The sequence below is a fragment of the Rhinolophus sinicus genome, linkage group LG05 (genome assembly GCF_036562045.2).
Source record: "Rhinolophus sinicus isolate RSC01 linkage group LG05, ASM3656204v1, whole genome shotgun sequence".
NCBI lineage: Eukaryota > Metazoa > Chordata > Mammalia > Chiroptera > Rhinolophidae > Rhinolophus > Rhinolophus sinicus.
Window position 1 is genome coordinate 162,963,125 of NC_133755.1, and position 24,689 is coordinate 162,987,813.

A 24,689-nucleotide genomic window follows, 5' to 3' on the forward strand; every position below is an offset into this window, starting at 1 on the left:
AAAATAAATAAATAAGGCAAGCAAATAAGAAAAACACATTTTTACAAAGCATCAATCTTTTATGCCTGGTATCAAAGTTGTAGGTTTTCATTTGGATCTTTTCTGCTGCTAGCAAGCCTCATCTTTATATTTGGGAGTTTCATGGCTATCATGGTATTGAAATCAAGCCTGGTTATGAATCTTCTCTTCCCTGTATAGTGTAAAAGTTATTCCTATTAAGAAATAAGCAAATAAATAAATGGAAGAAGGCAGAAAAGTCATGGCTAAAGATCAGAGAGTCAATGATATTCAAGGTTATTGAATTCGGCTTATTGCTGTCTTTCTATATCTAATGGCTAATGTTAATTGAGTGTTTACTTAGTACCAGGCAATATTACATTCCTATTACATATATCACTACACTTAACCTTATTAACCGTCTTGTAACTCAGGTGTTGTTAATTATGCTTATTTTATCAATAAAGAAAGAATCTAACAGAACATTAAGCATCTTGCCCAAGATGGAGTCAGGACATGATCCCTTGCTAAACAGATGTGTGCAAACTGTCTCAAACTGTTGATTGAAATTGAAATTAAAAAAAAAAAAAGACAATAAAAAAATCCAATTAAATAAGCTCATCTTTATCACATCAAAAGTGAGATTTATGTTACGCCCCAATAATGTAGTTGCAAGAGTTGTCAGATCAAGATCAAGCCAAGAATTCAGCATAGTGATACTCAATGTCCCCACTCTTACATCTGAAATTGAATATTAGGAGTGCTGAACACAAGAACCCATGGATATCTATGTGCCGATATTCAGGAAGAGCAGGAAATGTTGTCTCTGAATATAGGTTTATGAATCTAAACTTATGCATGCTTAAATTAGTACCATCATTAAGATAATGTTTTTTGTTGTGTTTTTTTTTTTTTTTTTTTAATTTCTATGGGTAGCCCAAAGACATGATGGCAATGGGATCTCACAGCAGATTGTGTGATCCCCATGAATCTGTTATTACCACAAACTTAAATGTGGTAAAAATATTTTCTTCAATCCAACAAAAAGGCCTTATCTGCAGAACAAACAATCGGGACATTGGTGAATTCTGCATGTAATGACTGAGGGATTAGATTTGAAAGTTGTTATCACACATAGTATTATAATCCCAGAGTATAAAAGATAGTCTTTCAACAAGTTCTGGAACTCTCAAAAGGAAAAGGGGAAAGAAGAGATGGAAAGATTTTTCTATGAACTGAAAAAAATAAAAATAAAAAATTCATTGTAATGGTGATGAAATCATCCCCATTCTTCAAAGTCCCTGGTAATCACAATTATTGTTCATCTCCTGTCATCATACAAATAAAAGGCTGGTTTTTATACAATCATAAAAATGAGTGTTCAATAAAGAACCCAATCACTCATGCTTCATAGTTTCTTTCTTTTCTCTTTAAAGTGGAAGAAATATTCATTTTTGGTCAGTTATTTTTATACATAAAAATGTCTAGCAATATTTATCTGAGAATTATACATGATGATATTAATAAATATTGGTAAATGCATACACTAAATTTCACCATTATGAGATTTTTGAAATGAAGTTATATGAGTTATATTTACTTCTTTTGGCTGAACCTTGAAGTTATAAAACAAAGACTCACTTATTTTTGTGCTTCCTTAATTATAAATGCACATATTTGTTACTGTACAGTTATCATTAGTCAATGATGTAATTTCAAGTCAATAATTCTAATTTGTGTGGGATTATGTTGTCTAACACAGATTTATATGCTACACAATGCAATTGAAATATAGAATGAAGTCAGTGAAATTGATGAATAAATTTGTAACATAGATAAAAGAGAGGCTAAGACTCAATTGTTAGTGTTTTAAAAGTTATCTTCCAAATATATATGAAAGTCTATTCTATGTCTATGAATTTGAGTGCACTGACTTGTGTTGCAAAATATTGTAACCGTAATATGATAGGCTCCTTAATAAGTGTTATATCTATCTACATTTTAAAAATCCACAGTAATAAAATAAACTAATTTCCTAGACGGCCTAATTATCATCTTATAATTTACATTTTAGAGTATGATTTAGAAATATGAAGTATTACTTACATACCCATATTTTAAGCCTTAAAAGGCTTTGGTATAATGACTAATAGCTTAAAACACGATGACAGTGCATTTCTTTAAACATTTTCTTGTTTGCTATTTCAAAAAGTTAATACATACATGTGGCCAGGCAGCTTACCTAATTAAATTTGATAATTAGAAAAAATGTTCAATTATCCTTATAGTTTTCTCATTAAATATGTCTTACTCATGAAATTACATAAAAATTAAATTTTAAAATATTAAGAAAATAAATTAAGCCATGTTTAACTGTGTTACTTAAAGAATTTAAGTAATTGAAAACAAATGTATCTTTCTAAAGATGAATTTCCTATAGTTATGCATAATTTTATTTTAGGGCATTATTTTTCCATTTTTGTCCCTTTTTTATGGTGGAGACATTCATTTCTTTCATCATAAAATATGAGCCATTCTTACCCAAATGGAAAAAAATTTTAATAAATTGCCATACTAAGAGGGAAACATAAAGATTATCAGAAAGTAGATTCTAAAGCAAAGTGATATCAATTAAAGGAATGGGATAAGTAGTCATATAATCAGTGAGTCACAGTCAAATACGTACTTCAAATCGGTACACAGAAACAAGTGTGAGCTGTTTCAGCCTTGCTTACACCAGTATGAGATGAAAAACACCTTGAATTATGTCTGTGTTTTGTTTTTTTAATGTCCTAAGATCATGTCTAAGGGAATCAAAATTTTAAAAACACTTGGTAAGTTTTAGGACGTTATATTTCTTACTCAGTGATGTCTACAATTGCTGTTGGAAAAAATAATAAAAGAAGAAAGAAGCAAGCAAAACAAAAGTAGGGGACAAGTTCACAAATATTAACAGATACCAAAGGTGAAAACACAGGCAAAACAAAGTCACAGTGGTATTTAGAGGATACTCTGTTTTCTTCTTGAGAGGTCAGAATGTTCTTGAAAGAAAAATAAATCTGATTTCTACATAAATATACAATAATGGCCTTTCTGAAAAAAACAAAACAAAACAAAACAAAAAAAACCCACAAAGTGTTAAAAGGAGGAATAATGTTGCCAGAAAGAAAAGTCATCATTATAGTTAAATCCCATGCTTAGCTCACTGAATATTACTTTGTATGGTTCTATTTTCAGATTTTCTAAACTCTGTGTTAAACTGAAATGTTGAAACAACATAACGATTTACCACACTGTATGCTGTTTCTGGCAATGATCCATTGCCAAGACACTGACTTTTGTTTTCTTTTTGCCATGGTAACTTCTCATTGTCTTGCTCCCCTCAGAATGAAGATGAATAACTGAGTACTACTGACTTCCAAATGTTGCGAAATCAGCAGCAGACAAGGAAGGTCCAGACAGGTTTCTTTAAGACTGTATGTTGAATTGCATTCAGCCAAGTTTGGACAATTGAGAATATATATCCTACCACATCTCACTGTCCAACTAATTCCTCTTCTTTGGCTGCCAGTGCTCCTAGTTTTCTATGCCAACCAGTCTCAGAACTGCTCAGTCTCTACGAGTGAAAATAAGCATGGACAGTGTGCTCTGATTTTGATAATAGGCTAACTCTTTACATCTAGACTTGAATTTAACGACCAGGACCCTTCGAGGAACATATTGTCAGCCCTACTTTATACAAGACATCACATATTATTCCCAAGTTTACCCAGCTATGAGGTGACTGAGCTGTGACTTGTAGTTAAATCTGCTTGATACCAAAGCCAAGACTGTCATCATACATATTGCTTGTCCACAGGCATTGTTATTTCTCTGCTACATGATGACCATCTAGATTAAGGTTAGCAAACTTTTTTTTTTTTCTATAAAGGACTGGATTGTAAAATTTTTTAGGTTTTGCAGACTACTTACGACTCCTTCATATATTTTTATTATTTTTTTGATTTTATATAAACGTTTATGATGGCTATCATAAGTGTGGGCAAAGATGGGGAGAGAAGAAAACCCTTGTGTACTGTTGGTAGAAATGTAAATTGATATGAGCCTTATGGAAAATAGTTTGGAATGTTCTCAAAAAATTAGAATGAACACATAATCTGGCAATACCACTTATTTTACTATAAGACCGGGTATAATATTAATATGATATAATATATAAAATAAAATATAATATAAAAATGTAATACAATAAATATAATATAATATAATATAATATAATATAATACTGAGTCTTATATTAATTTTTGCTCCAAAAGATGCATTAGAGCTGATTGTCTGTCTAGATCTTATTTTCGGGGAAACGTGGTATATATCCAAAAAATGTATACAAGTGGACACTTGGTCAACGTTGCTCAAGCAGTAGTTCGCCATAAGCATGTTTATCAGGATGCTGATGGTAACCACTTTGAGCACCTCTTGTAATTGCAGAAGTCAAACATGACTTGTATTCATCTTTTGTTATTGGTATATATTGAGTATTACAATTAATACAGTTTTTTTTTTTTGTTTTTTGTAATGTGTATACATTTTTGGTACCCTCTGTATATTATTAAGCCTTAAAAAAAGAGATCCTGCCATTTGTGGATGAACATGGATGAACCTGGAGAATATTATGCTAAGTAAAATAAGTCAGACACAGAAAGGAAAACACTGCATGATCTCACAACATGTGGGATCCAAACAAGTTGAATATAAGTATATAGAAACAAAATGAATAGTGGTTAAGAGGGTGAGGAGGTAGATGAAATAGGGAGATGTTGGTCAAAGGATACACAGTTGCTGCTTTGTAGGATAAATAAGTCTAGAGATGTAATGTACGACATAATGTTATAGTTTATACTGTCTTACATACTGGAAATTGTTTAAAAGAGTAGTTTTCAGGGATTCTCACCATGAAAAAAAACAGAAAAAACAAGTAAAAAATGTTCTTAGTTTTGAGGCAATACAAAAACAGGCTACCGGACAAATTTGGCCAACAAACCATAGTTTCTCAGCCCCTGATCGCAAGGGTGTATACACAGAATGGCTGTCTTGGATTTGGCACTCTATCTAGTACATACTCAACAAACATATATAGAAAATATAATAATGATTCCAGAAACAGTGCTTCCCATTCTCATTTTAAGGTTAGGTTTTTGAAGACTGGGAAGCACTGTTTCTAAAATATATATAAAATCTCCAAGCAATGTACAAAATTCCTTTAAAGCAACTCCATTCTGCCAAGGCACTCCTTCCTTTCTTCTCTTCCATTCTCTATGTGAACTTGTGTTCCTACCACATAAGTCTTTGAGCTACAATAAGGCTTTGTTTGTCAGATGCATTTATATTCTAAAAGAATACTATGGATTTACTCCATCGGGTTGTATAGGAGCATGCATACAGACACACACACATCATAGTCTCAAAATCTACCAATGAAGAATGAGTTTGTCTCCTTATTTTTCTGAAATTGCATTTTGCTCTTTGAATCTATGGCAGTATTTGGAAATTTTATTATAATATGAAGTTTGTTGTATTATTCGTTCTGTGAAGTTCAGGTATATCCTATCTGATCTCATCAAATTTACTACAATATAAAATTTACCTATTATATGTCACTGAGTTTTTGTTATTCTTTAATATTTTTGGATCAAAAATTTATTCCATATATAGATAATTCATATTGGAATAAGTTTCCTAGTATGCTCTTCAATATTTCTCTCTTTTATGCTCTTTTGCCATGTTTCCAAATTATTTGTTACTTGTTTACTGATTTTAGTAGTAATATTTGTCTATTATATAAAGTATTTAAAATAAGAGTAAAAAGAAAATAACAAATGTATATAATTTTATCAATCACAGATGACTATGAAATATTTGGTTAATTTTACTAGTGCTATTTTATAGCTATTGTATAATAAGTCCTTTTGGCACTGTATACATTCACATATACATGTGCTTATTAAGTTTTAAATGAAATACACATGTGTAATGCATGATGCATTGTTTACCAAGTTGAAATTTTACAGCATATAGAATTTCTTATCTTTTAAAATTAAAAATGGTATAAAATTTCCTACTGTATTATGATTGTTTGAAAACCTCATTATTATTGGCATAAAAATAGTCCATACTTTAACTATGTAACATTTCATTCCATTTCCATAATTATTAAGTCAATATTGTATTTTGGGACACTTAGTTTATAACAAAATTTTCTCTGTCTTAACTTTCTTCAATAAAGATGTCTTATATAATTTTTGTAACATATTTTAGTTATTTTGACTGAAGTTTTAAAAGGGTAATGATTGATGAAAAGGCATGAACATTTCAAAAAATTGTTTAATATTATTGATATTCAAGCTGCTTCTAGAAATGGTACATTATTTACTCTAGAGTGCTACAAACTTCAAATCTCCCCCCTCAGAAAGATGGAGAGGAAATAAGTATTTCTTCCATATGCTATCATGAACCAGAATGCCACTTTTTAAAAGTTTCTGTTATATTTTTTCAATTTTTCAAGTGTTTGTTAGATTTATTTCTTAGTAGAATCTCATATTGTTGTATGATTGATTGATTGAATGATTCAGAGTCACATAAATTCAACAAAGAGTTTTAATACATTCACATTAACTATCATAAGTGATCCTCCTCTATTATTGCTATAACTAAAGCCTACTTTACAGGTTCTTTTAATTTTCCACTTTCCTTTTTTATTTATAGATTTATTTAAAAATAATTTTGCATTCTTTTAGTTTAAGTGATTTGGAAACATGCTTTGTATTTAAATGTAACAGATCTTTTTATTATAATGAATAAAAATGGTTCATTGAATAACCCCTACCTTACCTGAAATAAAAATTTCACATACTTGTGTATCTTGTTAACACCATAATGCAGGGTTTTAATTGATATATTCTGGTATTTAACCTTAATTTATTAATAATAAGCATAATTTTATTTTACATAATATTTTTCAATATTTACTATATTTCGTAGTTTATTATATTTTGTATTTACTATATTTAGTAGCTTAATGATCAATGATTTAACGTATTCTTTATGTTTAACTGATTTTATTTGTCACATTTCTTTTTGGTACAATCAATCATTGTATTTGAAATTTTCAACCTACAGAAAAGTTGTAAGACTAGTACAATTACTAGTGAATCACAAAGATACACTAATTAACATTTTGTTAAATTTACCCTCTCTTTGTGTTCTTGAACTTTTTGAAAGTAAGACACGGCTTCTCCTCTGAATGCTTTGGCATATATTTTCTAATAAAAATGATAGATTGATATGACCCTAGTAATATTATCATATTCAGTAAATGTAATATTCTAAAATGCTACACTTTACTAAGCAATATTTAAATTTTCCTAATTGCCCTATTAATACCTTTTACAGCTGTTTGATGTTTTTGTTGTTTGTTGTTCATTCCAGGAACCAATTAAGAATTACTTCCTGAATTTAGTGGCTAGAAGGGTTTACCGACTCTTACGTTATTTTTGTTTAATTATTTACTTTTGTCTTCCATGACATTCATATTTTTATATATCCAGGACAATTGTTTTATAGACTACCATCAATTTGTATTTGTCTAGTTGCATTCTCAAGTTTACGTTCAGGTTAAAGTATTTTGGAGGGACAATTACATCACTGATCTACATGCTCACTAAATCTTGATCATGGTATCTCCCCTGCCAGGTAAGTATACATGCTCACTAAATCTTATGTGAGTTACACTAATGTCAATTATGGTAATATTAAGTTTGACTATTTGGTTAAGGTAGTATCATTTATACTACCATTTATCTATTAAAATAGAACTTTGCTCCACATTACTATTAAAAATTAATTTGTGGTTTGATAATATGAAATTCTGTGACTATCCCATTCCCCAACAAATTTTCACCTAATATTTTAGCATCCATTGATGATTTTCACCTTAATCAGTACAAGAGTGGTAACAAATGGTAATTTTCTAATTATTTTATGTATTCTACATTTATTGGTGGTGTTTTTTCTATAAATAAGAGCTTCCACGACCACCCTACCTACACATTTTATTTTTATGATTTATTGTCAGTTTAGACTCGTTGACATTTTTATATTTCTATAATGGACTTATTGTGTTACTCATAGTATCCTTATATAGGTCAATGAGAGACCTTTCAACTGGATACTATATGATCTTTTGACAAATCCACTTAAGTACATATGCACTTCTTCCTGGGATAAAAGATATCCTAGACTCTCTGGTCATAGAAGCAGCCATTTCTCCCAGGTCCCAGCTTCCATTGAGTCACAATGGGCATTTGCACTCTTAATTTTTATTTCCTTTCTCAGGGCACAACTATTGACATATTATTTAAAATAGTTTCATTTTGATTCCTCAAATTTCCACTAAATAGGAGAGAAAGGAAAAGAGGGCACTTTATCATTAGAATCAAGTTACACAAAATCATTGCAGAGATGGGCATCCAGTGAGTCCTGAATATGCAATCCCTAGAGTTAAATAGATCAATAACCAGGGATGGTAGTGATCTGTACAACCAAAACTAAATCAAGGATGAATGTTTAGAAGGTTAAAGTCATTGGTTCCAATCAAAGACACTATTCATTCCTAATTTATGCACCAAAGCCAGTGTTTGAGCCAGAATCGTTCCTAACGGTGAGATCATGGCTCTAGGATCCAGGATTTTGCAACACTGCAAATTTAATATAATAGTGAATCTCCATCTCTTCCCCAAAGGGACCTATGATAATTCACTTGTGTAAATACTTGTCGGGGAAAGAGGAACACTCAAAAATTTCTAGGATTCTTGTTAACAAGATCTGAATTGACCTTGATATCCAAGGATCTGAACATCATTAAGCCTCCAGTTTAGGATGGGGGGATATGCGAGCCAGATAACTAATGGACTATTCACTCAGTATAGCTTATAGCATCCCACTGTGCCCAGAGGCTGTCATTCCTCAGTCTTCTTATGAATAAAATGAATATATTTAGTATGTGAGACCCATGCCTTCATTGATTTTGTGACCTGTAGTATAAAAAGTATAACAGTGTGGATGTTCTAATGGGAAGATCTGAATCTGCTCCCCACTTCTGACCAAGATCAAAATCTATGGTTTACATCACATTCCAGAGAAATAGTGGAGATAAGTACTGCCCTTAAAGACTTTCAGAGGTGGTGGTTCCCATTACTTTTCTATTTAATTCATAGTTTGACCTCTACAAGAGACAGTAACATCCTGAAAGAAGAAAGTACACTATTGCATACTCAGCTGCGTAATGGCAACCAATGCCAGATGTGGCATATTTGCTAATGCAAATTAAGGTATCCTGAACTACATGGCATATGCCCATTAATCTAATGAATGCATTCTTGTCTCCCCCAATCAAAAAGATCAGAAACAGTTTGAATTCACTTGAAAAGGACGAAAGTCTACATTTTCAGTCTTGCCCCAGAATTACGGCTTTGTCATCTAGTCATTATATACTTTGAATAAACCTGGATCAACTGTATCTTTCTCAGAACAACACACAAGTCCACTGCATTGCTCAACTCACATTCATAGGACTAGCTGAGCAAAATGTGGCTATTATATTGAACACCTTGGTAAGACACATGTGCGTCAAAGGGTAGGAGTGAAATCCTATGAACTTAAACATTAACTGATATTTTTAGGTGTGCACTGGACATGCTAAACTGTCACCATCACGCCTCCTCTCCCAAAATACATGATGACATTTCCCACATCACACCATGGAGAAGAAAGGGTTATACATGTTATACCTGTAGACCCCTTTGGTTTTTGTAGAAAATGTATTCCATACCTGGGTACTGTTCTAGCCCTTTGCCATGTGACTTGTATGGCTGACAACTTTGATTAGAGCCCAGGGCAGGAAATGGCTTTGCTGCAGCAGGTCCAAGATGTGGTGTTCTATCACTTGGGCCATGAGATCCAGCAAAGCTTAGAGTATGAAAGCTGTCTGAGGTAGGAAGTGATGCTCTCTGAACTTTATATAAATCTCAATACAGGAGTCAAGCCTTAGACACTTAGTGTTCTGGAGTCAGATGATGTGCAGGATCCAAATCATTTTCACTAAAATCTCACAAATTCTGAGTTTGCTTTTACATCTATTATCTGCCCAGTGTTAGCCAGTATCACCACTCAAGGAATGACAGTGTGTTTGATTCACTACCATGTGATTCCCACATAAAACCATAGCAAGGATCCCAGAAAAGGAGGTGAAGCAGTAAGCGATTAAAAATTGTATACATTAATTCTATCACATACCATCCTAGCCAGACCTGTCAGCCTAAGAGAATAACAGAACGAATTTTCGAGGGCACAGCTTGGAGACTATGCTCTGTGAGGACGGGGCATCATTCTCATAGACCGTAGTATACTCTCTAAATAACACTGGAAGGTGCTGCGTCCCCAGTAGAGGAATATGTGACTACAGGAATCAAGGGGCAGACGTACAATTGCCTGCACTTAGCAGCACTCCCAGGGATCCCCTAGTAGAATTGTGCTTACCTTGTCATCTGGGCTTCACAAATTTAGAGGCCCTCACGCTTACAGGGGTTATACTTCAGCCAGGGGCTACAGAAGGAAAGTGCACTTTCACTTTAAATGGACAAGAGTATACATTAGAATCCTGTACTAGGATATGTTACCTTTTCCACCCTCTGTCATATTTCATCGAAGCCTGAATCAGTTGGACACACAGCAGAACATAAGGCTACCTCATTCTATCAACAAATCTGTATGCAAAGGATTAGTTGGGCAAAAAGTGGAAGACGCGTTGGAGGAATTGGTAATACAAACTCCTGCGTTTCCCTGAAAATAAGACCTAACCAAAAAATAAGCCCTAGCATGATTTTTCAGGAGGACATCCCTGAACATAAGCCCTAAAGTGTCTTTTGGAGCAAAACTTAATATAAGACCTGGTCTTATTTTTGGGGAAATATGGTATGTACTCAAGAAGGTGGGGAATTAACCCTAAAAACATTCAGGAGCTTTTCCCTTAATAAGTATCAAGGTGTCCAGCATATTGGACATACTGGAATAGCCTCTGCATTTTAATGGACAAATTATTTAAACTTGTACCTCCAACCCTGAAGGATGAAAACAGAGCATCTGATAGGATTCTTCAGGCAGGATATTTCCCACCTGTAAATACTCCTCTGATCCATATACCAGATGTTATCAATGGTGATAATACTGATTGGGCACAAAGATAGACAAGGACTCAGCAGGTGGTTCCTGCTGTGCTATTATGTAACCCTTACAGTACTTGGACCATATGATCTGGCAGGCCCAATACTATGAGAGGTAATGGTGGTAATAAAACATGCCTTGCAGAGTTTATGGCAAAGCCCAGTGGAATACTAACAAGGCAGCCCTTCAGTGCTCCTGAGCAGGACTCTGCCACCATCTGTAGTGGAGATTATTGAAAAACACAGTTTTTATACACACACACAACACACACACATATATATGTTTATATATGTAAATATATATGTATATATACACATATGTATATATACGCATATATGTTTAACATATGTAAATATACCTATGTATATATAGACATATATGTTATATATATATAATATCCATGAGTTCATGTTCATTATGATACTACAAAAAAATTATCAGTCCCCATTGGAATATTTTAGTGATGGATCCATTACTCTGAAAATTAATAAAGGGAAAAAGTAAAGTATTTATCCTGCCTTCCCTAATCAAATTAGATGGCAAGAAAGTCAAATAGATGATAAGGCAGTTTTATTTTATTTTTAACATAAGATTTCTAGTTAATAAATGGAGAAGGGATAACTAAAATACAAATATACCATTTGGCAATACCTAATAATGACAACAAATGATTTAGGGAAAAACTATCAATGGACACTAAAACCATTATATGAAATGTTAATGGAGAAGTCTATAAGTATGAAATCTAGTTTAAAAACATCATAATGTAATTAAAACTAGGACAGATTTATATACACCATGCAATTTGATTTGATAGGGATTTGATAAGGAGTAAACAGCAACAACTATAAAATATTCCTGACAAAAAAAATTAAACAAGATTGTAAATCAAGCACCCAGTTTATAAGATAGGGTTAGAGGAATAATTTAACACACCATGCCAAAGCAACCAGCCATGTCCAGAATATGGGATATTCTGCATTATGAATGACTTGGTTTCTCATAAATTATGTGTACACACACACACACACACACACACACACACACACACACAGTGTGCTATAGAATTCAAAAGAGACAGATGTTGGAATAACATCAAATACAGTGTGGCAATATGTGGAATTAGTATGATTTGTGTGAGCTGAGCAAACCAACTGAAATTCATTTTTCACACAGTTGGATAATTTTTAACATAGGCTAGGTATTAGATGATTACTTATTATCAATTTATTTTGGGGTGATACTGGTATTTTTTAAATTTGAAAATAGTCATAATCATTAGAAAACAGACATAAAGGACTATGAATGATAGACTTGACTTGTTTGGACATACACCCCACACAACAGAAGTATCTGATAGATAAAGTTTGCAGAAGTTGAAGAATTGTGGAAGCTGTGAGAACGGCATATGGGCTTTCAGTATACTTTTCTCCTACTGATATACATGCTCAACAATTTCTCAAGTAAAACGTGAAGAAAAAGAGGCTCTTGCTGATTTGAAAGACCAACACATAAAGAAAAGATAAATATGTTTTTTAATATAAATTAGGTTTGTTCTTCTCTAACATTTTCAGGAAACTGAAAACTGACTGTTAACAATAGGAATCAATGATGTGAGTGTCAAATACACAGGTAAGTGCAGAAACAGACAGATGCAATTGCTTTACAAATGTGAGTGCATTTTCTTACCGTGTATCTTTTACAGGCAAAGAATCTATGAACATTGTTGCTAAGTGCATAAATGGAAGATCCTCACTTGTGCACCAGACTTACCAGTTTTGAAATTGCAGGAGTCTTCATATCTCTTATTTTATACATCCCTCTGCTCAATCTTTCACTTAACTTTAAAGTTTGGGTTTTTACTGAAATTAACTAGATAGTGTATCTGCCGTGTTACCCACTCTTCTCACTCCCACCCGTGGGTATTCACATCCTTATGTCTCCTAATCTACCATCATCTAGTCCTCTAAGTAAGTGTCAGCAAAACCTGCTGGAGTGATTTCTCAACATCCCTGCTGATCAGGCAGAAATCAGCCTGATTCTTAAATCATTCTTATCAAAATGAGAAAGGTCATACCAAACAGATGCTGCTTAAAAGTCTTGAGTCAAACTGAAACTGTAGGTCACACTCTCAAAAATGTGTAAAGTAGTTTCCAAATAGCTCTGTAGATTTAAATTTCTTGACTTTAAGTCTGACAAACTACTTAATGGTATTTAAAAATTTTTGTTCATCTCTTAAATGGCTCTCATCTTAGAGCTCCTGAGTGCTCCAAGGCTGACTTTCCAACAGGCATCTTTGCAGCCTTTGATTTGTGCACACAGGAGACTATCCAAATTTCTCCCTCTGTTTCTGCTCAGCCAATGAATTTAACAGGATCTGAGCTCAGTGCCCTTTCTTAAGGATGTCCTTAATGTACTATGCTTGCTAGTTCTTTGCCGACTCCAATGAAATTTCCTTTCTCCAAGAAACTGAATTGCAATACATAAACTACAGGTTTGTTTGAGCCTATGACCTGCTCCATTATCATTGCAATGCCTTTGTTACCTCACTATTCCTCACTGCATAGAAAAATGCATACATCTAGACTAGTGCATACATAGAACAGCATTGTTTAGGGTTTAGTAATTATTTTAATACATGACTGCTTTTGGTGTCCTTGGATTAACATGGTTGCTTTACATTCTGGTGCACAGTATAATCTGAATGAAGTGGATCTTCTTTTCAGGGCTACAGAATGCTCAATAAAACCCAAAATATATGTAGGGGCTTGAGTTCATGAAAACAGATCTACAAAATGTTTACAGTAAATGAATTTGTGAGGAGCAGCAGTTCTTTATCTTGTTCTAGTTTTTAACTTTCAATAACCCGGGGCAACAAGGCAGCAGCAGCAAGAAGAAACATAACAACATTGCCAGAAGGACATATCACATTTTAGGTCTTTCTGAACACTACTGTCTGTATCTCTCTGGTGTTCATGAATTACTATTTCTCTTTTTAATGCCAGGGTAATTCTCCTTAAGAGAATCTCAACTTGGGACAATATAATTGAGTCAGAAAAGAACAATCGCCAATTAACACTGAGTGTTATGTGATAACCCAGACAGCAGTATGCTTAAATCAAGTTTATAATCCTTCAAAATTCCTGTGGATTAAATAACAAATAGCTAGTCATGGGTGGTATGTGGAAATATAAATATAGACATAATTGTGATGTACAAGAATACCTAGAGAGAAGAAGAGAGAAAAGTGCTAAAATGCCCCAACAATTTATTAACATATGAGAAAGAATTTGTCTGAGCTATTAAGTACCAACAGTGGTAAATTCCAAGGACAGTGAATCTTCAATTAATTTTCCTCATAAAGCCTTTGAAGAGCCTCTGGGCTTATTCAGATCATTAGAATTGCTTTACAGGCCCTAAACAAGAAACCCTATTTGGTGTTAATGGAAGAGAAAGTTTACAGCCTGGAGCCTATAATGATTACATTCCTATAAAAATTCAGAGGACTGTATTGTTTTTCCTTTAAATTAGTAAATGTCTCAAAACCTTAAACATTGAAGAAACTGTTTCCCTGATACAGATATTTTTCCACAAATAAGTAAATTCATCACTTAATTCAAAATGTTGTTTTTTATTTATGTTTACTTTTTGTCAGCAGGGTAGCCTGGAGAAAGCCTTAAATGACTGCAGACTATTTTTTAAACGACAAATGTTTCTAAGTTTTCACAATGTTAATATCTAAGATCCCACAGAATAATATCGGTTGGAACCCCTCACAACTCCTCTCTCCCACAGGGACTCCATACCCCCACTTCTCTTTTGATTTATTTCTGTCTCTGTAATGAAGTTCCTTTGCCAAGGCGCAACACTCATTTTGAACTTTTAAGTTATTCTTGATATGCCTCCTTCTTCCTTTTTGAGACATTATCAACATTGTATTAGTTTAGAAACCTTCCTCTATACTGAATGTCCCCATTCTTCCTAAAAAATATTCTTAGGTTTTGTCTCCAAAAAACGCCATTCCTTTATCTTTACAAATCCGTGATCTACAATTCATTCTGTCCCCATCCTTCCCTAATTATATTAGAGCATTAAAATCAAGTGAAAATGTTTTCCTAGAGAAATTATTTTAACTGGATAGTTGTGGTGGGTTGAATAGTGGCCCCCTACCCCTAAATCCATGTCTAGCCAGAACCTCAGATTGTGACTTTGACATTTGGGTCTTTGTAGATGTAATTAAGATGAGGTCATACTAGAGTAGGGCAAACCATAAATACTAAGACCCAATGACCATGGAGACACAGATAAAAAGGTAATGCAAAAATGGAAACAGATTGGAGTGATGCCTCCACAAGCCAGAGAGGCATGGAATGGTTTCTCCTTGTGAGAGTTCAGAAGGTACCAACCCTGTCAACACCCTGATTTCAAACGGCTTACCCCCAAAAATATGACACAGCATATTTCTATTGTATTAAGCCACCCAGTTTGTGGTAATCTGCTAAGAATGCCCTATAAAATTAACATGGTAGTTTAAAAACACTTCTTTTATATAAACCAAAAAGACATATTTTGGTGTGAAAAATATCTCACGTCATTGTGTTTATAAAAGTAAGATGATTTGTTGAAATTTATATTTCATATTAACTCAAAGAAATAATAGATGGGGACTGTGCATAATAAAAGGTAACCAAATATAAACTTGTAAAATAATGCCATGTTTGGAACTCTAAGGGGGATTAGTGGCAAAGTGCCTTTTAATGTAATAATATTTTTTAACTTTAAGCATTCACCGTATTTTGTGATCACACCTCGGACTCCGAGTATTCTTTATAACAAAGGCCTATTCCCCAGAGAAAAAATTTTACCAGAGCCTTATTCCAGTTGGAGGAAGGCAATGTTTCCACTGCAGCCCATTCTAGCCTTCCTATATCACTTAGTGATGGAAGGAGTGGGGGGAAACTAGAAAAACACTTGTGTAAGCCATCACCTAGGGACAAAGGTCCATTAAAACACCGATATTTAATCCTAAGATTAGAGAATGCTGCCTCTCTCCCACACAGTACCACCACACTAAGAGGGCTCCAATATAATAACAGTAAACAACATCTGGAAGAGCTGCAATATACAGATTATCTGTGTGATTGAGTATTTAGGCAATCTCAAAATCATGAGAAGAGAAAAAACATGGAGACTAGAGAAACTTGCCTCTGAAACCTATAGGTACAGCCAACATTAAACACAGCCCACTTCCTATCCCCGTTGTAAATTCTCACCCTTAAGTCTTATTTACCTCAGTTACTATTTTCTGATACAGCACATCTGGTTTTCAACACCACCACCAACAACAACAAAATAAATTGCAAGGCATGTCAAGAGACAAGAAGAAGCAGTTTCAAAGTACAAAGCAAGCATCATAATTAGACTCACATATGACACAGATGCCAGAATGATCAACTAGAAAATTTAGAATAACTATGATTAATATGTTAAGAGCGTTAATATAAGAGTAGTTATCATGCAAGAACAGATGGGCAATGTAATCAGAGAGATGAAAAGTCTAAGAAAGATCCAAAAAGAAATGCTAAAACTCAAAAACGCTGTAACATAAATGAAGAATGTCTTTGATGGGCTCATTAGTAGAATTGACAAGATGAAGGGAAGAATCAGTGAGCTTCAAGATAGGTCAACAGAAACTTCCCAAACTGAAAATGAAAGAGGAAAAAAGAATGAAAAAAAAAAAAAAATCCCAAATCAAAAACAGAACAGCCAAGAACTGTGGGACAATTTCAAAAGTTTAACATATGCATAATTAATTGGAATACCAAAAGGAAAACAGAGAAGAAATGTTTGAATGGATAATTGCTGGGAATTTTGCAAAATTAAAAACACTATATTTTAGTCTCTCATCAGAATTTGAAGGTTTTCTTATCAGAATTTGAAGGTGTTTATTTTCCTTTTACTTTCAAATAATCACCTTTACCACTAAATTTATCACTTCTAGTTTTTGTTTTACATTTCTCTAATTTCTACTCTATATTTAAAATATTATTTTCTATATTTCTTTTCTTTTATTTTATAGCATACATTTGAACTTATCAGTCTACCTCCCAGTGATAGACCATTTCAATTATAATGTAAGCCCTTCACAGTGGTATACTTCTGTTTCTCCTCTACTGACCATTGCGTTACTGTGGTTATGATCATTACTTTCAATGATATAAACCTCACATTACGTTGTTATTTTTCTTAACAATCAACTATCCTTTAAAGAGATTGAAATAATTTTTAAAAATCATACCTACTTCATACTTTTTTAATTGAGGACAGACACTGGACCAGATAGACCCAGTAAATTCAGAGAACACCAAGAAGGACAAGTACAAAAACAAACAAGCAAAAAAGCTACAATTAAGCATACTGGGTAAACAGAATAACCCTTCCTAAATGCATTCATGTTCAATTCCCTATACTGTGTGAATGTTATTTTACATGGCAAAAAAAACAAACACAAAACAACAACAACAACAACAAAAAACTAAGACTGCAGGTATGATTAAGTTAACGATCTTAGGCTGGTGGAATTATCCTGGGTTATCTGTATGGGCCTTAAATGCAATCATATATATCCATGTAAGAAAGATGCAGAAGCAGATTTGACACAGACAGAAGAGGAATAGATAATGTTATTATTCAGGCAGAGATTGAAGTGATGAGACCATAAATGAAGTAATACTGACACTACCAGAAATTGGAAGACGAAAAAAACAATAAATTCTTCTTTCCAGCCTCTAGAACCTCCTTTAGAATCATGCTGGCACCCTGATTTTTAGAGTAGTGATACTCATTTTGGGATTCAGGTCTCCAAAAATAAATATGTATTGTTTTAAGCTACCAAATTTATGGTAATTTTATAGCAGCCACAGGAAACTAGTATGTTCAAACCACACACATGAAAAAAGATAAGAAACATAGACAGAATATCAGAATATGAAGGGAAAATAAAAATAAACAAAATTAAATCCAATGAATCAAAAATTCTTAAAACATGGTAAACATTAATCCAACTATATCAACAATCATTTAAATGTTACTGGTCTAAATACATAAAAAAGACAGAGATTATCCAAATGGATAATAAAACAAGATTAAATTATATGTGATATTAAAGAAAAACACTTTAAATATAAAGACACAGATAAGCTAGAAGTAAGGAATGGAGAAAACTATACCATACTAACACTAGCCAAAAGAATACTGTAGTAGCTATATTAATTTCATACAAAGCAGATTTCATAATTTTATTAGTTTTCCAAAAGGATATTTCATAGTAAAAAAGGGGACACTTATCTAAGAAGACACAATAATCTTAAATAAGTCTGCATCTAAAAGCAGATCATTAAAATACATGAGGCAAAAGCTGATAGACAAATCTCCATGAAAAACAATCCCAAATAAGTTATGAAGATTCTCTGCATTACAGATGGACCATAACTCTCTTCTACTTAAGTGTGGCTGCTAATAGTGATTTTCTTCCAAAGAAGAGAGCGGGCAAAAAGGAAATATATTTTACAGTGGAGAAACCTAAAAGTACTTCTTCAGCCAGTTGATCAAGATTAGTATTAACAGTGGTAAGTATATTGATATTATGCACTATTAATATTATGTCAATAGTATGATGTGATGAAATTGAGCTTTTACCTCTGGAGTCTTCCTCCTAAAACACATAACCTCATTCTGAGAAAAATATCAAAAAATTCCCAATTGACACTCTACAAAATATCTGACCAGTACTTCTCAAAATTCTGAAGGTCATCCAAAATAAGAAAGTCTGAGAAACTGTCACAGCCAAGAAGAAATCAATGAGACATGATGACTAAATGTAGTATTCCAGATGAAATTCTGGTACAGGAAAGTAAAAAAAAAAAAAAATAGGTTAAAGTAAAGAATTTTAAGTATAATATAGGTTTCACTTATTAATAATATGGTGATAGGAATTCGTTAATTTTAAGAAATACAGATTACTCATAGAAAATTTTAATAATAGATGCATCTAGGTAGGGATGTGTATTTGAACTCTATATCATCTTTACAACTTATCTAAATTTAAAAACTCTGAAAATAAAAGTTTATATAAAAATGGTTTTTGTTTGTTTGTTTGTTTTAATATGTATATACCATGCCTCATCTGCGTTTATAAAAATCTATAGTATTTTCAGTTATATATTTTGGAACTTCTAAAATGAGGTCTCTCATACTTTTAAACCTAACATTCTTTTCATAAAAAAACTCAGAACATTAACAACTTTTTTTTTAAGATAAACAAAATAGACAAATCTTCAGCAGGACTCACCAAGAAAAAAGAGAGAACTCAAATAAACAAAATCAGAAATGAAAGAGAAGACTTTGCAACTAATACCAAAAAATTACTAAAGATCATAAAAGACTACAATGAATAATTTCCAAAAAATTGGAAACCTAGAGGACTTGGATAAATTCCTGAAAAAAACCACACAGCCTACCAAGACTGGATCATGAAAAAAAAAAAGTAACTCTGAACAGACTAATTACTAGAAACAAGATTGAATCAGTAATCAAAAACTTTCCAACAAAAATGTCCAGTACCAGATGGTTTCACTGGTGATTTCTACCAAACATTTACAAAAGAAATAATACCAATTCTTCTCAACTTGTCCAAAAACAGAAAAGGAGGAAATACTTTCATATCCATTTTATAAGGCCAGCATTACCTCGATACCAAATCTAGACAAACGTAGTACAAGAAAATTATAGGCCAATATCCTTAGTGAACACAGATACAAAACTCCTCAACAAAATATTATCAAAACAAATTCACCAGTACATTATAAGTTTCATATGCCATTATCAAGTGGGATTTATTCCAGCAATGTAAAGATGTTTGCACATCCACAAATCAATATGATAGACTACATTAACAAAATGAAGGATAAATTTATATGATTGTTTCAATAAATTCAGAAAAAGCATATAACAAAATTCGACATCTTCTTATGATAGAAATTATCAACAAACATGGTTAGATGGAACATACCTCAATAAAACAGAGGTTATATATGGGAAGCCCACAGCTAATGTCATGCTCAACAGGCAAAAGCTAAAAGCTTTTTTCCTAAGATCAGGAACAAGATAAGGATGCACACTCTTGCTTCTTTTATTCAACACAGTACTGAAAGTGGAAGCCAGAGCAATTATACTAGAGAAAGAAATAAATGGTATCCAAATCAGCAAAGAAATAACGGTCTCTATTTGCAGATAACATATAGGAAGTCCTAAAAACTCCACCAACAAACGGTAAGAACTAATAAGTGAATTCAGGAAAGGTGCAGGATAAAAATCAACATACAGAAATTAGTTGAGTTTCTATATACTAGTAATGAACGATCAGAGAAACTGAGAAAATAATCCAATTTGCAATAGCATCAAAAAGAAAAAAATACTAAGGAATAAGTTTAACCACATAGGTGAAAAATCTATACATTGAAATCTATACATTATCCCTGAAAGAAATTGAGACACAAATAAATGGAAAGATATTTATCCCATGTTCATGATCCAAAAGAACTAATATTATTAAATTGTCCAAACTACCAAAAGTAATCCATGGATTCAATGCATTAAAATTTTAGTGATATTTTTTCAGAGAAATAAAAAAGTTAAAATTTGTGTGGAACCACAAAAGACCCTGAATAGTCAAAGCAATCTTGCAAGTGGAAACAAACATGGAGACATCACATTTCCTGATTTCAAGGTGTATTATAAAGGTATAGTAGTCAAACAGTATGCTATTGGCAAAACAAAAAAAAAAAAGACAATAAATCAATGCGACAGAATAGAAGCCCAGAAATAAACCCATGCATATACTGTAAATTAATTTTCAACAAAGAACCCAAATATATACAATTGGAAAAGAATAGCCTCTTCAATAAACAATGCTGAGAAAGCTGGTTAGCCACATGCAAAAGAACAAAATTGGACCCACAATTTACATCACACATAAAAATAATCTCAAACATAAAAATAATCTCAAACTGGATTAAAGACTTAAATTTAAGACCTGAAACCTTTCAACTCCCAGAAGAAAACATAGGGCCTAAACTCCTTGACAAAAGCAAAAATAAACAAGTGGGAGACACATTCAGTATTTCTGAGCATGCTCTATGATGCAATTCAAGTGCTGTGACATTACAAAGACAAACAACATACGAACTTTCCTCCTGCCAAATAAATAAATAAATTAAATAAATAAATAAATAAATAAATAAAATAAAATAAAATAAACAAGTGGGTGTACATCACACAAAAAACCTTCTGCACAGCAATGGAAACCATCAACCAAGTGATAAAAAAAATCTATGAAGAAAATATTTCCAAATAACAAATCTAATAAGGGGTCAATATCCAAAATATACAAGGAACTCATACAACTTAACAGCAAAGAAAAAATCAAAGAAAGAAACAACTAAAAAGGAGGTGAAGGACCTCAATAGACATTTTCCCAAAGAAGACATACAAATGATCAATTGGTATATGAAAAGGTACTCATCATCACTAATTATCAAGGAAATGAAAATGAAAATCATAATGAAATATCACTTTACAATTGTTCATGGCCATTTTCAGAAAGATAAGACAAAACAAATCCTGGGGAGAATGTGGAGGAAAGGGAATCCTTTACACTGTTGAGGGGAACATAAACTAGTACAGACAACCATGAAAAAGAGTACAGAGATTCTACAAGAAATTAAAAATAGGAATACCATATAATCCAACAATTTCACTACTGGGTATATCCAAAGGAAACAAAATCACCATCTGTAATCCCATACTCACTGTAGCTTTAGTCACAATAGCCAGAGTATATTAAGCAACTCAAGTGTCCATCAAGGGATGGATGGATCAGGAAAATATGGAATACTATTCAGCTTCAAAAAAAAAAAAAAAAAAAAAAAAAGAAAATCTTGTCATTTGTGACAAATGAATGAATCTGGCCCAAAAGAGAAAAACAAACACAACATATCACTCACATGTGATCTAAAAATTAAAGTCAAACTCATAGAAACAGCAGAAAAGTGATTGCCAGGGGCTAAAAGGTTAGAGGGAAAAGATAATATTATTAGATAAATAAAATCAGAGGGTCGAATGTATAACACAGTGATTATATTTGAAAACACTACTGTATAATTAAATTATGCTAAGCAGCAGAACTTACATATTCTTTCTAAAAACAAACAAACAGAGGTAAATATGTGAGATGATGGATATGTTAATTAACTTGATGGGAGGACTCATTTTACGATGTATACCTATATCAAATCATCATGTTGCACTCATAGACTTTAAATATCTTACAATTTTGTCAATTTTATATCATAAAGATGAAAAAATAGATTGTACAAGAAATTGGATGAAGCCTAAAACTAGAGAATGAATACTAAAATAAATTAGGTCTTTCTACATTTTTTTGTTATTGCTCATATATTCTTGAAAAAAGAAGTACATTGAACCAAACACAAAAAGGTGGAAAACACATATATACAAATAATTAGACTGTCTTTTTAAAAATTAAGTTCCACTTATTTTTACTTCACTCAATATATTATCTATCACAAACATATAAAAATGTAAACCAAAAGAGTTTATTGCCTCGTCCTTTTTATGATAGAATTTAGTAGCTGAAGTCAACTATGCTATGATTTCAGAAGAGTTGAAGGGAAAGAAATGAATTCAGCTACTGCTTATCTTTCAATGCAATACTTTTACTTCTCTGTTCATCATGTCCATGAAATATATCCGAAGGCAATATTGCAGAGTATTTGTAAAAATCTGTAGTGAGTTTGTAAAGGAGAGATGGAAATATAAAAACAAACCTATATTGATCTCATTTATTATAAATCTGGCATACCATCAAGTGGTTAATGACATTAAATCTTAAATAAATATTATTTGGCTTAAGATTTATCCTAGTTTTTATTATTGTGAAGATACCCTAGGAATATAATCCTCTTTGTAATATGGAACTTGGATTTCCTATGTTACAGTTGACTACATATTTTCAGGTAGAAACAAAAAATATATAAAACTGAATTTTTTTAATGATCACTTCCAATTATTTGTTCAATTTCTTTAGTTTTGATACACTAAGTACTCTCAGAACATTACCCATGGATTATGTAATCATAATAAAATATAAATATGTTATGAAAGACAATTTTATATTTTACAGGAAATAAAATATAAACACTGTAAATTTACTACATGAAAATAGCAGTGTGCAAAATTACAGAAACACTATGATTAATCTAATGTATACTATTTTCCTAGAAAAAAGACCAGAAATGTATTCAATAGAAGTACAGATGATGTGCTAGAGTTTTGGAAATATACTTTTTTCCTCACCCTCATGAATAATCTCCAGATGGCCTAATGTGTTTATATTACTTTTGTAAAAACATATTTTTTATTCATTATAAGTATTTTGGTGGCTTTCACATATGTACATTTTCCCAAATATTCATTTTGATATTTAAAGTAGACAATCCCTTACATACTTAAGTCCATAATGAACTCAAATATAAATGGGCACCTCATGTGCTCTATGAATATTTCCCATTGAAGCAGATGGAAGCCAGTTATTAACATCCTTTTCCTGAAAACTAAATGCACATATTTCTGTAAAGTCAAAATTTACTATGAGCTAATTATTGTTTTGGGGAAAAACACTACTTAATTTACAACATCTTTTAGTGGCTGAGATTCGAGATAACATATTTGTGCAATTAATATCAAGGGGATACAAAAATATCTAAAGAATGGTAAAGTAAATGACAAAGTTTCAATTAGTGGCTGCATTTTGCCAGAGTCCTAAGTATTGTTACTGGTGTGTATTAGAAATGTTAACGAAAATCAAGGTTACTTTGCTTTGGTTATTTATATTGAAGGTTATACACATATATTTTCTGTTGTATCAGAAATATCAATGAAAAAGTAACACACCCAGTAGAAAAATCACAATTATAATTGGAAAGCGCACTAACATCTTACCAATTATATGTTTTAGGTCAAGCCGAGAGTTTGTTTAATAATGACTGTGTAAATATAGATTAGAGATGGTACAGGACAAATGTAACAAATAATTGAGGAAAATATTAGAAAGATAAGTCAATTGCAAAAAAATTCATTATTGACCATATATAGGAACAATGATTATTTTGTAATGCAAAAGAAAAATGTATTTCTGTATTTTCTGCATTTGTGAAAATTCTAATATAGAGAAGATGGTGTTGAGAGATATTTTAATAAAAATGTACACGACTTGGTTATTAATTGAAAATAAGGTTAAGGAAGAGGAAGATGTCAAAGATGATTCCCAAGTTTTA

At 32.2% G+C, this 24,689-nt stretch overlaps 1 long non-coding RNA gene across 1 annotated transcript in view; it reads right to left on the reverse strand.

Moving 5' to 3' along the window:
- The window catches only part of LOC141566993 (uncharacterized), a 650,611-nt gene that overhangs the window by 272,017 nt on the left and 353,905 nt on the right, over nucleotides 1-24,689 (reverse strand). The gene's annotated exons all lie outside the window — the stretch shown is intronic.